Below are 12213 nucleotides of genomic sequence, written 5' to 3' on the forward strand. Positions count from 1 at the left end.
TGCATAAAGTGAGGACACACTTGCTACAGTGCAGGGCCACCTCAGTCACCTGAGAGGAAGGGCCCTTGAGAACCTGTCCTCGACCCAGCACAGCTGGGCAAACAACCCACTGGTGTCACTGCTCTAGCCTGAACCTCAGCAGTGCCCTGGCCATTGCCTAACAGGTATTTTCATACATGTCTACTCACCTTTCAACTATTATAGGCCAAATACACTGCAAAATTGATAAACTTGAGTTTTTTGGGTTTTTTTTTTTAAGGTCTCTTATTTGATCCCTGTGAGGCCACCAAAGGAAATCTGAACATCAGGAACAATTTCAGATTTAGCACCAAGTACTGAATATTCTTGCTTCTCTACAGAGGTGCTTTTGTTAAAGGAAGTCTCACTTCTCCTTTAAGCGACTAGCATCTCAGGGCTTTTATTAYAAAAGTGTTCCTGGCTAATAAATTGGATTTACATCAGTAACCCAAAACACTTCATAACAGGCACTCCACCAAGAAATCATAACCCGGGGGGCTCCAGTCTATTTTTACTCCCTCTAAACCACAGCATTAAATCTTCAGTGTATTCTCCCCTTGCACCATCCCACTGAGAGCAGACAGTGTTATTGCTCCCCTAGGTCACAAATGGGAAACCAGGGAGCAAGGAAACTCCCTCAGCTTTGCTCAAGGTGACACAACGAATGGTTGGTGGATTGATTAACRGAAGCAGGTTGCCTAACCCAACACCAACCCATTGGGTCGCCCAAGACCCAACACCAACCACCAGGCCGTGCCACAGTGCTTTCTCCCTGCTGGTCCTCAGAGAGAACCTCCCTGCCAAACGCACACAACACTCTCTTGCTCAAGGTTGCTCTCAGTTATTTCCATTCTGGATATGACAATGCGTGTTTTCTGCAGCCCTCACCATGCAAACCCTGCCAGATACAGCAAATCTTGGCTTGTCGTTCAGTTATTCACACTGTTTACTACTCTTTGTCCTCAAACGCTGCAAGGACTTGCACTCTGCTTTCTGCTGATGGGTTTTGCCAAGCACTTTCTAGCCACTGTTCTGCTCTGGCAACACACAGAGGGATTTCGACTGCACCGTGGTGGTGTAAAGAGACAGGATTCCATGGTGGTTTTCCTAGTTTGAAAGTAACTGTACTGAGGACCTCCACAACAGATGACCTACTCGACACTGCGAGTGACAAAAAAGAACAGCAACTGCATCACCTGCATATTCATTTATAGCATGAATAGAGTATGTATTTATAGTACACATTTAATGTGTATTATCATCATTTGTCTCTCTGCAGGTTTTACCTAACCTAAGTTTAGAGGTCAGCTTCTGTTAAAGCCACTTCAATCAGACCAATGGAAAATGTGTTGTGCAGGTCTAATATTTGCAACCTGGAGCAAACTGGGTGCCCACTGATGTCAGGGAAAAGCTACTGTTTGATATTGATGAAGACTGGATGTGATTTCTGCCTCCTGAACTGTTGGAACAGCACTGTTGAAATAGCTGGAAACTGCTTTCCAGCAGCAATCACTGCTGAAAACCCACTGATTTTATAACTTATGCAGATATTTCTGCTTTCTAAAATAAACCAGGGAGAAATCTGAGGTGAGACGATGTCATATTTAAAAAGACACCTACTTAATTCTGAAGGTCAATTAACAGCACTTACTTTATTCTGCACTGCAGTACGGTGAACACCACTGACAGCCTCTCTCTCTCTCTCCAACAGCGGCCTATGGCACCCAGGGCAGGATGTCGGCCCCGCTGCCTCCCAGTGCTGCTCCCTCAGCGAGGCCGTGGGCACAGGGAATTCTTTCCCTGGCCATCACTGCCCCCGTGGCAAGCCAGGCCTTACTTAGGAAAAACCCTTGGGGAAACGGTGGGTTTCCACATCAGGGAGCAAAGCCAACAGCCTGTGTAGGAAAGCGCTGTTTTGTGATAAACTAACTGAAGTTCCAGTAGAGGTAGGATTGTTAAATAAAGGGAATTTTCATCACCATGACAGTAAGGCCAGTCGCCAAGACCCAAGGAGAAGCATCTAAGCATCGCACTGAAATTCAAACCATCTTCTAGTCTGGCCATACTCATTTAAAACAACTGTTAACTGGCTGCCAGGCCAGGCTAATTTTTATTTAAAGGCCAGGAAGACCCATATTGCGCTCGATGAGACCAGCACCCATAAGGGCAGGGGGTTGGATTATCATCCTTACAAAGCAGTGGTTAAGGAGCCCAAATTACCATAGGATTAAGAGCAGAGCAGATAGAATTTCACTCAAGTGTTTTAATGCTGCTGTCAAACAAACACAGTTTAATCTTCCTATCAATCTTGCAAATAAAATGGTAGAAATCTGCTCTTTTTGCTTCTCCAGATTAAGCAGAGTACTCAAGGAGAAGTCCCTTCATTTTCCTTCTTTCCAAAGTCATACCAGAAATCTTTTAATGAGTAAAATATTATTTGAATTCAACTCCTCCTCAAGGCTGATACCAGCAGGAAAATAACTTGAACGACAGGTTACAGCTTTGTGGATTATGTATATCCTTGTTTCACTTATCCATTTGTCAGTACAGTATACGTATTAATTTAGCKACTTTTTTTTGAAGATGCCTTTTAAATCTCCCTAGAATCAGAGGAAGAATAAAAATAACCTAGCAAGACAGAGATCTCCATGTTCTGCAGAAATTTACATCTCCAGTGATGAGCCAGTGATTTGTATTAATAAGAAATCTTCTAGGACTATAGGGCAAATCAAAAGGTGAAAAATTAATAGATTCTTTATAACATTTACACACACAGAATAAACCATTTTTTTCTTCGACCAGCAATGTCAAGCATCGCGATTGTCCTCTCCTGCCTCATAAAGCTGGATTTTCTGATAATTTCTAATTGGATACGAAAGCAGTATTAAACAGCAACAACAACAAAACCCCTAGACCTTCTGTTCCTAAGTTCAATAGACTCTCCACTTTCCTAAGAAAACTTCCACAGTTTTCAGAAGGTTTGAATAACACTTCCACATTGGAGTAATCCCACCGAAATCAATAAAATGGCTTCAGTGAATAGTACTATTCAGTATTATGACAAACTACAGCATTTGTCACTAAATAAACTGTTCTTAAATAAAAATGAAATACTTTGTTAACTCTCTCCTCTCACGCTCTCATACACCAACCTGAGGAAATCCAAAACCAAAGTGAAAAACTGTAACTAAGTTTTCTATATATATAACACATAAAAAGGCAAAATAGGAAGTACATATTACATAAATTATAACATATAAGACACATATAGATAGAAATAAGAATAAATAAATTATATATATATAAAATTCTATATATATATAGAATGTAACAGTATCCTTTCTGGCCATTTAAATGAGTCTTGCGCTAGTCCCCTATAGAATTTTTAAAAAAATGTGTTAAATGTTGCAGACAGAATTAAAGAGCTCAGCATTCCTAGCAGGGTTTGATATCAACCTCCTCTGATCTCAAATGCATACATCTGCTTCTGCTGAGTCAGTCATCGTCATTTTAAAAATAGTGGATTCTTTTCCAAAAAAAAAAAAAAAGAAAAAAAGAAAACCCAAAGCGTCTGAGGCTTTTTGAGTTAGCATGGATTATTTATAGGCATCAATGAAACAGATAAAGTCTTACCCCGCTCTCCTGCTGCTCACTGCAGGTAAGAGGAGCCTGCAGGTTTTCAGCAAAATCTCTGCCGTCTCTTGGCAAAACAGGAATTATCAACAGGGGACAACTGCACGGCAGCAAGATAAATCAGGGCTATTTACAGAATGGCTTGGAATGAGGAAACAACTTGATTGACTCTGCTGCTGGACTGTACCAGCCGACTTGGCTGGAAGTGCATTTTCCTCTACCTTCTTCTCTGCATCCTGAGAGCAAAGCAAGTAACAAGCTATTATCCCTGGTGAAACAAACATTCTTTTTCATAGATATTAGTAATCAAAATTATTTTGTTGCTTGCTTTGCTATTGACTTACATCCAGAACTTTTTGTGTTTTTTTTTAAGGAAGAGATGCCTTTTTGTCATATTTAATGGCACAATTTGATTGCTTTACCCAACAAGAAAGAAGATCCTTTGGATTCTGGAGTTCAGCCCTGGATTCACTGAAAATGCTGGGACATTTTGCTCTTGTTTTGACAAACAGCCCTGGTTTCACTGTCTGTGCTTGTGATGCTCTGAGGCAATTCCTGGCCCCAAGYGTGATGCTCGCAGGGGCAGCGAATGCAGCTGGGGTGCCCGGAGCTGCAGAGAGGAACCGGTGCAGAAGCGAAGCTCCGACCTAGCCCTTAGCACTCCCATTTCAGAGGCGCTGTGGCTCCAGCCACAGATGGATGCTGACAAGGTGAAGGATGCTGATGGGGACAAGGACACACGTGCCCCTCATCAGGTTGCGTGGTCTGCTAGCACTAATGACGCAAAGGCTTGAGGAAGGACAACTGACCAAGGGCATGGTCCAAAAGGATCTGGATTCAGGCCCAGGTGTCTGACATCATGATGAAATGAGCACTTTTCTTTACAGTCACAAGAGCTATAAGCACTGTGCTTATCTTTTGGCAGCCCACTATTGCAGACTGTAAAAACCTCCAGGATTTTGGTGCAAGAAAACCTTTCAAATCACAGCTCAAGCAAACTTCTTGAAGAAACAGTAACTGAGCTCAGGTGTTTACATTTCAAATCATATGATTAACTCTAGGGCTTTCCTATGTTTTTCATGTTACAAATCTGTCACGTATCTATTCCATGAGAAAAGCAAATCTCATTCTACTAGCCCATACTCAACAATGCTCAGCAGCATTAGAAATGTAACTGTTTCCTTCTTTATCTTTTATAATCCAAAAAAATCTGATAAATATATAGCAGTTTATCTTACCAAATCAATAACAATATTCATGTTCACATCTGCATGCCTGAAATGCTTGATACTTACTCCGCTAAAGGTGTTCTTGTTCTAAAGTTTCTAGAATATCCCTTAAATATATTGAAATCTAAAGTCATGAAATTCATTGAGCTATAACCTTTTGCAGGGAAAACTGTTATTGTGGCTGGTTGCAAAGCTGCAGAGTTCAGCCTGGAGGAGATGCCCATGACTTTTACATGGTGGAAATCCTGCATGCAAAGGTGGGCTGAGAAACAATTTCATGCATGAGCAGAAGTTACATTGTTTGAGATTCACCTGTACTTTGTCTGCATCATTAGAAAATAACATTATTCCACTTGCAAGGGAAAGTTAGATCTAACAGGTTTTAAACATAACCCCAAAACATTTTGTTACGCTTTGAGTTAGGGTGTTAATTTGAAGAGGGGATTTAAAAAGTGGCAGTGGTAATGAAAGAAGTTATTTATGCAACAACTGTGAGTGGAGTTTCCCTGCTTCTGTTAAATATTCACCTGATAATATAGCATAGATAATAGCATTTAAAGGCAGAACAATTTAGGACTAAGTATAATGTATGGATAGAATCCAACTTTTCACAGTGTTTGCAAAGGATTTGGAGCTCAGCTCATTGCCTGTTTACCTCGCAAGTGCACAGGAGCAGCCAAGGTGCAGGAGTGAGACGTTTCAGGAGTATAACCTACCTCCTTGCAGCTCCACGTATTACAAAGCATGACCTTGGCAGCTTGAACATAGAATAAAGAGCCTTTCATCAGAGGGGATGTATGACTTTCCTGAAAGCTGTGCACAACTTCTAAGCAAACTGGTGAATTCCCACTTTACAAAAGGGGAGTATGGGGATGGGGGAGATGAGAAGATTCACTGTGAAGGCATCAAGAGAGTTGGGAGAGAAACTGGTTAATCGATGGTCCTTTYTTATGTGTGACTAGTATATTTTATGGTCAATGTTGAAAAGAGGGACCATGAATTAGTTCTTTTGTGGAGCAAGTTTTTGTTTTCATTTGTGATAYTCTTCTGCATTGCTTTGAATTGTTCAGTGTGGAGGTGCTGACCATGCATAGGTCACCTTGGGTGTTCCTGAGGCTGGCATATATCTATAACAGTTTACACCTTTGCCAGAGAAGGAGGGAATGGGGAAGGACACCACATTTCAYCAGAAGCCTCTCCAAAAGCAGCAGCGTAGCATAATGCTGCCCTTTATGGTGGCTCACATGAGAAACCAGGTAGGCAACTCAGCCTGAAGAGAGAACAYTGCTAGTTCTCACAGCAGAATGCCAGTAGACCTAAATTGGTAGGGAACTTGAAAATCTATTACTGTTTATGTTTTCGAGTCTGTTTGATTACCTTGGTGAGGCTAAGAAATAAAAGAATGTTTTGTTGCTTGTGAAGAGAAGAGCTGCAGCTTACCCTGAAACTCTTTCCTTCGTTTCTAAGATCCGTGGGTGCATGCGTTTTATAAATGTGAACTCATTCAAATGTTTTCATCATTTCCTCCTCTTTAGCTTTTTTTAAATCCATTTCATTACCACAGGTGTCAGAAAAGAGGTGTCAGCTTTGATCTTAGCGGAGATAACCATATGCGGGTAGATGGTTTTTTTGCAGTGCAGACTAGGAGTGGATCCAGAGGTCAAGCCAGAAGGTTACATATATTTGAGAATCTAGTTTAAAAGAAAATCCCTTTGTGTGACTTCTAATATGCCTATGGGTGTGAATATTGAAATATCCATCTATGAAAGCTCTCTATGTATAATGATGTTCCAAGTTTTAAGAAAATTGAAGTTCAAAGAGAAGGAAAGACTAAGAGACTCTGGTTTATAGCCATGGAACAAGCACTTTCTTTGCCACATCAAAGCACTGATAAAAGCAGTCCAACTCAGGATAAGAGCATGCTTATTACTTGATGTATTAATTTGACAGTGTACTGATATTAGTATGAAGATCTCCCTCTTCACCCCATTACAAGATTGATTTYGTGCATTACAGAGGAGTTGAAAATGCTCATACTTTATCTAATCAAAGTTCTAGTTTATATAAAGGTTATTYGGTTCCCTTGAGGTGTGACTTTCATATGCTTTTTAAAACCTGGAACTCTTCAACAGGTAAACCTGCCAGTTCTTGTGTAAAGTCCAGAGGAAAGGGGGATCTATGTCCTGCAGAGCTTGCAACATTCTGCAGATTTCCTGCAATACTTCTAAGGCTCTGCAAGTTACTGACACCAAGGACCAAYGAATAACAGCTCATGTTTTCATTGTCTGAGTGAATGTCATGTCCTTTGCTATACTGGCACATAATTTAATTTGAGGCATGTGTGTGGATGATGCTACACTGGGAAGAGTAGGGAAAAAGCCAAAAAAGAAAAACAAAGCGAAAAAACACTCYGTCCAGTTACATGGCCTCTGATTAAGAGCTCTTTAGAAGCCAGAGTAACACCCCTTGCACAAGAAGGAGAGCTAGTAAAAAATCTGCTTTTAGCCATTACTGCCGCTGTTTCCGTCTTTCCCAAAGAGCAGCTAGTGGAGCAGGATTATCAACTTTTGGTATTTGAGTTCCTTGAAAGACAATGAAATGTGACGTGAATGAAAATCTACAGTTTCTGGAGATTTCTCTACCACACCTATTTCTTGCTGCTACCTGTTGTACAGAGCTCACAATGTGACTGAGAAGGTGGATAAGGTGAAAGTAGAGGCAGATATGGCTTTTATCTTGGATGACTACAGAAACCTTGGATGACTACAGAAACGTGGTCATGTGGACCACGTAGCTATAGACATTATCTCATATCCGTGCAGAATATATCCGTGCAGTTTGAGACTGGCCTCTGGATCATCTGAAAAAACAGGAATGTTGGAAAAATGTGGAGAAATGCTTGGGCACAAGAATAGGTAACAGCCAATACATGACACCTGTCCACATATCTACTTTGGTCCACATGAGCTCTTACTTCAGCCCAGTTTAACTAAATTTCAGTTTAACTAATGCCAACTTTCATTCTTTATCACTGAGGGTTAGTGCAGAGAGCTAGATCACTCCACAGCTGTGTAAGCAAGGTGCTACACCCAAGCCTTCAAATGGAAAATGGATGAAACAACAGCACTGTTTCTTTTACCACTAGCAGAAGCCCCTCTCCTCTGCATGCAGGGCTTGCTTTTAGCTTTTTGCAATTACAAATAGTCAAAGTGTTTTTAGACAGAAACAAAAAGGTTAAACACTTGCAAACACGCACATTAGGATGGGGGCAGACAGGCTTGTAGGGTCTGTGCTGGGCTGCTGGCTGATGGCAAATGACAACACATGTGGGGTAGTGGCACGTGACTCCTCTTTACTAGACCCCCCCCTGAACTCCTGCCAAAATTCTCTCTGTATGCCACTTAGTGCTTCAAGACAATGGAAGAATAATGACAGGTCTGTAAAATCTGCTGGAATTGACAGTTCCTATTGTTCGGAAAACTTTTTTTGTGACGCACAGAAGTTTTTAGATTAGCACTGCACAATGCGGAACAAAACGGGTGTCAAGCAAATCAATGGGCTTCTCACGACTCCCTCATCTTTGTTTTACTGCGGTTCCATTTTTACTCTGTGCTTGGTGTTGCTCTGCTGTGTGCACTTGCCAGTCGAGATGTGACTGTGCCTGCCCGGCAAGGGGACAGAGGGCTTCCCGTGACTGCGCATGATGCTCTCTCTAAGCCAGGTCCTGCACAGGGTAACTGTTCCTAAGACACTTTATAAACAAGGAACTATTTTCATTGAGCTGTCAGTCTCCTTTGGAATTACCATGGCCTGCAATTGAAGGGGATGTGTAAATATCAGGCTTAACTACGGAAGAGGAATTGGTCTGTAGTTTGAATAACAGTTTTACCTACTTGCTTGAACAAGGAGATGAAAATAAAAACACAACTAAGGCAGAATTGAAGACTCATGGCACTTGCATCTGCTTACCTAGAACATGAGTGACCGCAAGGTTTCTGCTGAAATGGAAGGAGGGTTAAGCTCCAAGGAAAGAACAAGATATTCCAGTTAAGTATTCATAAAATGAAGAGCCATCTTCATTACACTCTTCTTAGAGGAGACCTCCCTTCTAGATTTCTGCTCTACATTTCCAGTATAGGCTGACCTATGGGAATGAGGCTCTGGAAGAGGAACAAAGATAAYCCAGCAAGTTTAAAGTGAGCTGAAACAGGTCAGGAACTGGAGGATGCTTGTTCCACTCCGGTTCTCCACATTACTGGTACAGAGTGAAAGGGAGAGGAAAATTAGAATAACCTGCTGCCTTTGTAAAAAAACCTTCCTCTTCCAAGAAACACTTACGCATAAGGCTGGAGAGCAGATCAATGTCTGGTAGCTTCTAGTGTAAGTCAATGGAGGTATGCCAATTTGGTCTGGCACCAAGCATTTCAGAAGACATACGAGCCCATTGAACCAAGTGTTTTCCAATGCAGCCAATTAAAGCTACCTCAAGATAGCATTTTTCAGCTTCTGTATCCTCCCGCCTGCTGCCAGCCTGCCACAGCCCTCCTCGAAGCCTACRTGTTCTTCTGTTGCTGGAAATCTCATCGCCTGCAAAACCGAAACGTTCTCCCACATAGCTCATCGCCAAGTGCTGATGACAAGCAACTCTTCTCTGCACCATCAGGTCAAAAACCTCATGCAAAGGTGGCTTTCCTTGCGACACAGATATTTCTGCCTCTGGCATCACTGTGGATTGAAGCCCTGAGACAGGCTGATATAATGCCCTACCCAAAGCTTAGCAATTATAGGCTGCCTCTCTCCCTCCCCCTTCCTCCCAGTCCCCCTCCTTTTATCTGCTAATGCACAGGGATAGACAAGTAAACAAATCCCTTTCAACAAGGTTATGGGAGATATAGGAATTCTATCCGTCACATAGTATTTGAGTAATGTTAGGGACTCAACTTAGATTTATTTTGTTTGAACTGCATCTTGGAGTGTTAGCGAGAACTAAAAAATTCATCTTAGAATTGCAGTGACCTTAAAAGACAATGTTCTCCCAGGCCTTAATATCATCAGGGGAAAAAAAAAAAAAAAAAAAGGACAACAGAGTTTCACTTTGTTGCCTACCAAGGGTGTTCAAAATGACCAACCCAGAGCCAGGAATGATCCTTGCACAGACGTGGAAGGCTCCCACTTCCCCCTCGGCTTCTCCTGGAGTATCTCAGCCTAGATCAAAGCAGTCACCTTTAAGACGGGGAATGTGCACAACTCTTTGCCTACACTGTCATATGTGATGGGGTTTTTGGCTGCATCCGTGCTGAATACCTACATGTGAATGATACAAGGCAAAGGGTATGGAGGGGTATCAGCTAAATGCCTAGTGCACTTCAAAGATTTCATTCTCGGCACTTGCATCACTGCTGAACAGAAATAGTAAGAGCTAACAGTTACCRCTCTTTTGCATGGAATTAGGAGAATTATGTTGTTTATGAGAGCCACGAGATGTCTGTGGACATCATTTCAGAAAAAGGTGACCCAAACATCCCTGGAAAACACAGGGAAGAGCAACTTACATCAGTGTGTTCACTTCATGAGGGCTCCCTCTGCATTCGAGGTGCGCTGGGTTAAACACTCACAAGTACCCAGAGGAGCTCACCAGACCCTTCACRGACAGACACTGATGCACTGATGAATTCTACATTCTGCATTTTTCTAATTCACTCTGACAACTCTTTCCAGCATCAGCCTCCGAGGTGAATTTCATTTCTTTAACTGAAGGGATAACTTCTGSGGATACCACAACTTGCAAGGCAACACTTCAAAAGCAGAGCTGACTGGATTAAGCCCTACCTAGAAAATGACACCCTCAGCATGAGATTTCCTAGCAGCTCCCAGCGCTGGGGAAGAAAGTTGTGCGCTTGGTTCTAAAATGAACTCACCACACTAAAAATGGATCCCTAAGAAGCAGGCAGCTTCATATGATGCTTGCACTCAGTTTGGTTGTTATAACATTCCTAATATGCATGGCCATTTCTGGCACAGATTGAAAATACAGCAACTTTTCTTTTTTCCCCAATTTTTATTTTGTTGCTATTTCTGTCCTCCACCCTCTTTGCTTTCACACACCAGATAAGACGACCACAGTCTCTGAGAGGGTTAAGCAGATAAAAGACACATTCATGAGCCCCACGCAGCAAAGCTCTTAGTGTAATAGCAAATACCTGATAAAATACAAGCAGTGCTGAGCCAAACTCAAAGCTGCTGTAACTCAAGTAACCCCAGAGGGTCTAATTTGATTCCCCCTGCCCCAACAGCCCATGTCTGCTTTACCGAGCCTTTATTGAAAGCACAGACTCCCAGTGGGCGACAGAAGCACGTCCTAACTCGTGGCCAGCAATGGAGAAGGAGGAAACTCCCCGCACTTACCATGCACTCACCTRCTTTCTCAACAAAAAACCAAAAAGCTTCTGAATCACACCTGCTTTTCTAAGCTTCCTCCAAAGTAAGAAATTCATTAAAACAGAGAGGCAAAAACCAGAGGACAGGAAAACAGGGACTCTCTGTGCCGAGGGCAGTGCTGAAATGMTGAGCAGCTCGTGCTTGCCTGGCTCGGTGGCCGCACGAGCGCTTTCCAAGCCCGTGTGAGAGGCTGCCTGCCAGCACCGCGAGCGCTGCCCACGGCGCTCGGCCAGCCCGACCCCGGCGCCTGCGGCTCCTTGGCGCGGGGCGCACAGTCCTTTGCGAGCGCGGAGCCGCGCCAGGCTCCTCGCACAGCCCAGCCCGGAGCCGCGAGGCAGCCGCGCGAGGCGACGCCGACAGGCGGCTGGGGCGATGCCCGGCCGCGCTCGCAGCAGCACATCCCCGCGGCCCGCGCCGCGCCCGCGCTCGGGCTCGCGCCTGGGCTCCCTCCGGCACACGCACGTACTCACACAGATCCCGCGGCTCCATCGCTCCCGCTGACAAATCCGCCTCCCACGCGGCTGCGAGCGGATGACTTACTGCTGCTCCCCGCGGGCGGCGGGACGCGGGCGAGCGGCGGATGGTGCCCGGCGCGGCTGCCCTCGCGGCGGTGGCGGCGGCGCCATGTGCGAGCGGGGACGCCGCGGGCTCGGCGGCTGCGTGGCCCGCGCGCCGCGCGAGCGCGTAGCTCGGCTTATGTCGCGGGGGCCCGAGCCCCGCGCGCTCCCATTGGCAACGCCGCGCGCGCGCAGCCAATCCCAGCCCCGCTCCCGAGCCGGGGAAACTCCTGCCCGTTTATTTAGCATCAGGGGAGACCGTGGTGCTCCGGGAAGAGCCCCCTCCGCTCACAGCAGACTGTAGGGGGAAAAAAGAGGGAAGGGAAGGAAGAGGGAAG

General features: G+C 44.2%; 1 protein-coding gene across 4 annotated transcripts in view; it reads right to left on the reverse strand.

The window, feature by feature from the left end:
- Positions 1-12213, reverse strand: part of ELMO1 (engulfment and cell motility 1) — a 241407-nt gene that overhangs the window by 65846 nt on the left and 163348 nt on the right. Inside the window, exon 1 of one of the 4 annotated variants that reach the window (XM_026040823.1) lies at positions 11789-11910. The exons of the other annotated variants lie outside the window; for them this stretch is intronic. The gene's annotated coding sequence lies outside the window, so the exon portion shown is untranslated. Of the gene's footprint in view, positions 1-11788; positions 11911-12213 lie in introns of those variants that run through there. 4 annotated transcript variants of the gene reach the window in all.

This window comes from Nothoprocta perdicaria, unplaced genomic scaffold (genome assembly GCF_003342845.1).
Source record: "Nothoprocta perdicaria isolate Ctin4 unplaced genomic scaffold, notPer1 scaffold_269, whole genome shotgun sequence".
In the NCBI taxonomy this organism is placed as follows: Eukaryota; Metazoa; Chordata; class Aves; order Tinamiformes; family Tinamidae; genus Nothoprocta; species Nothoprocta perdicaria.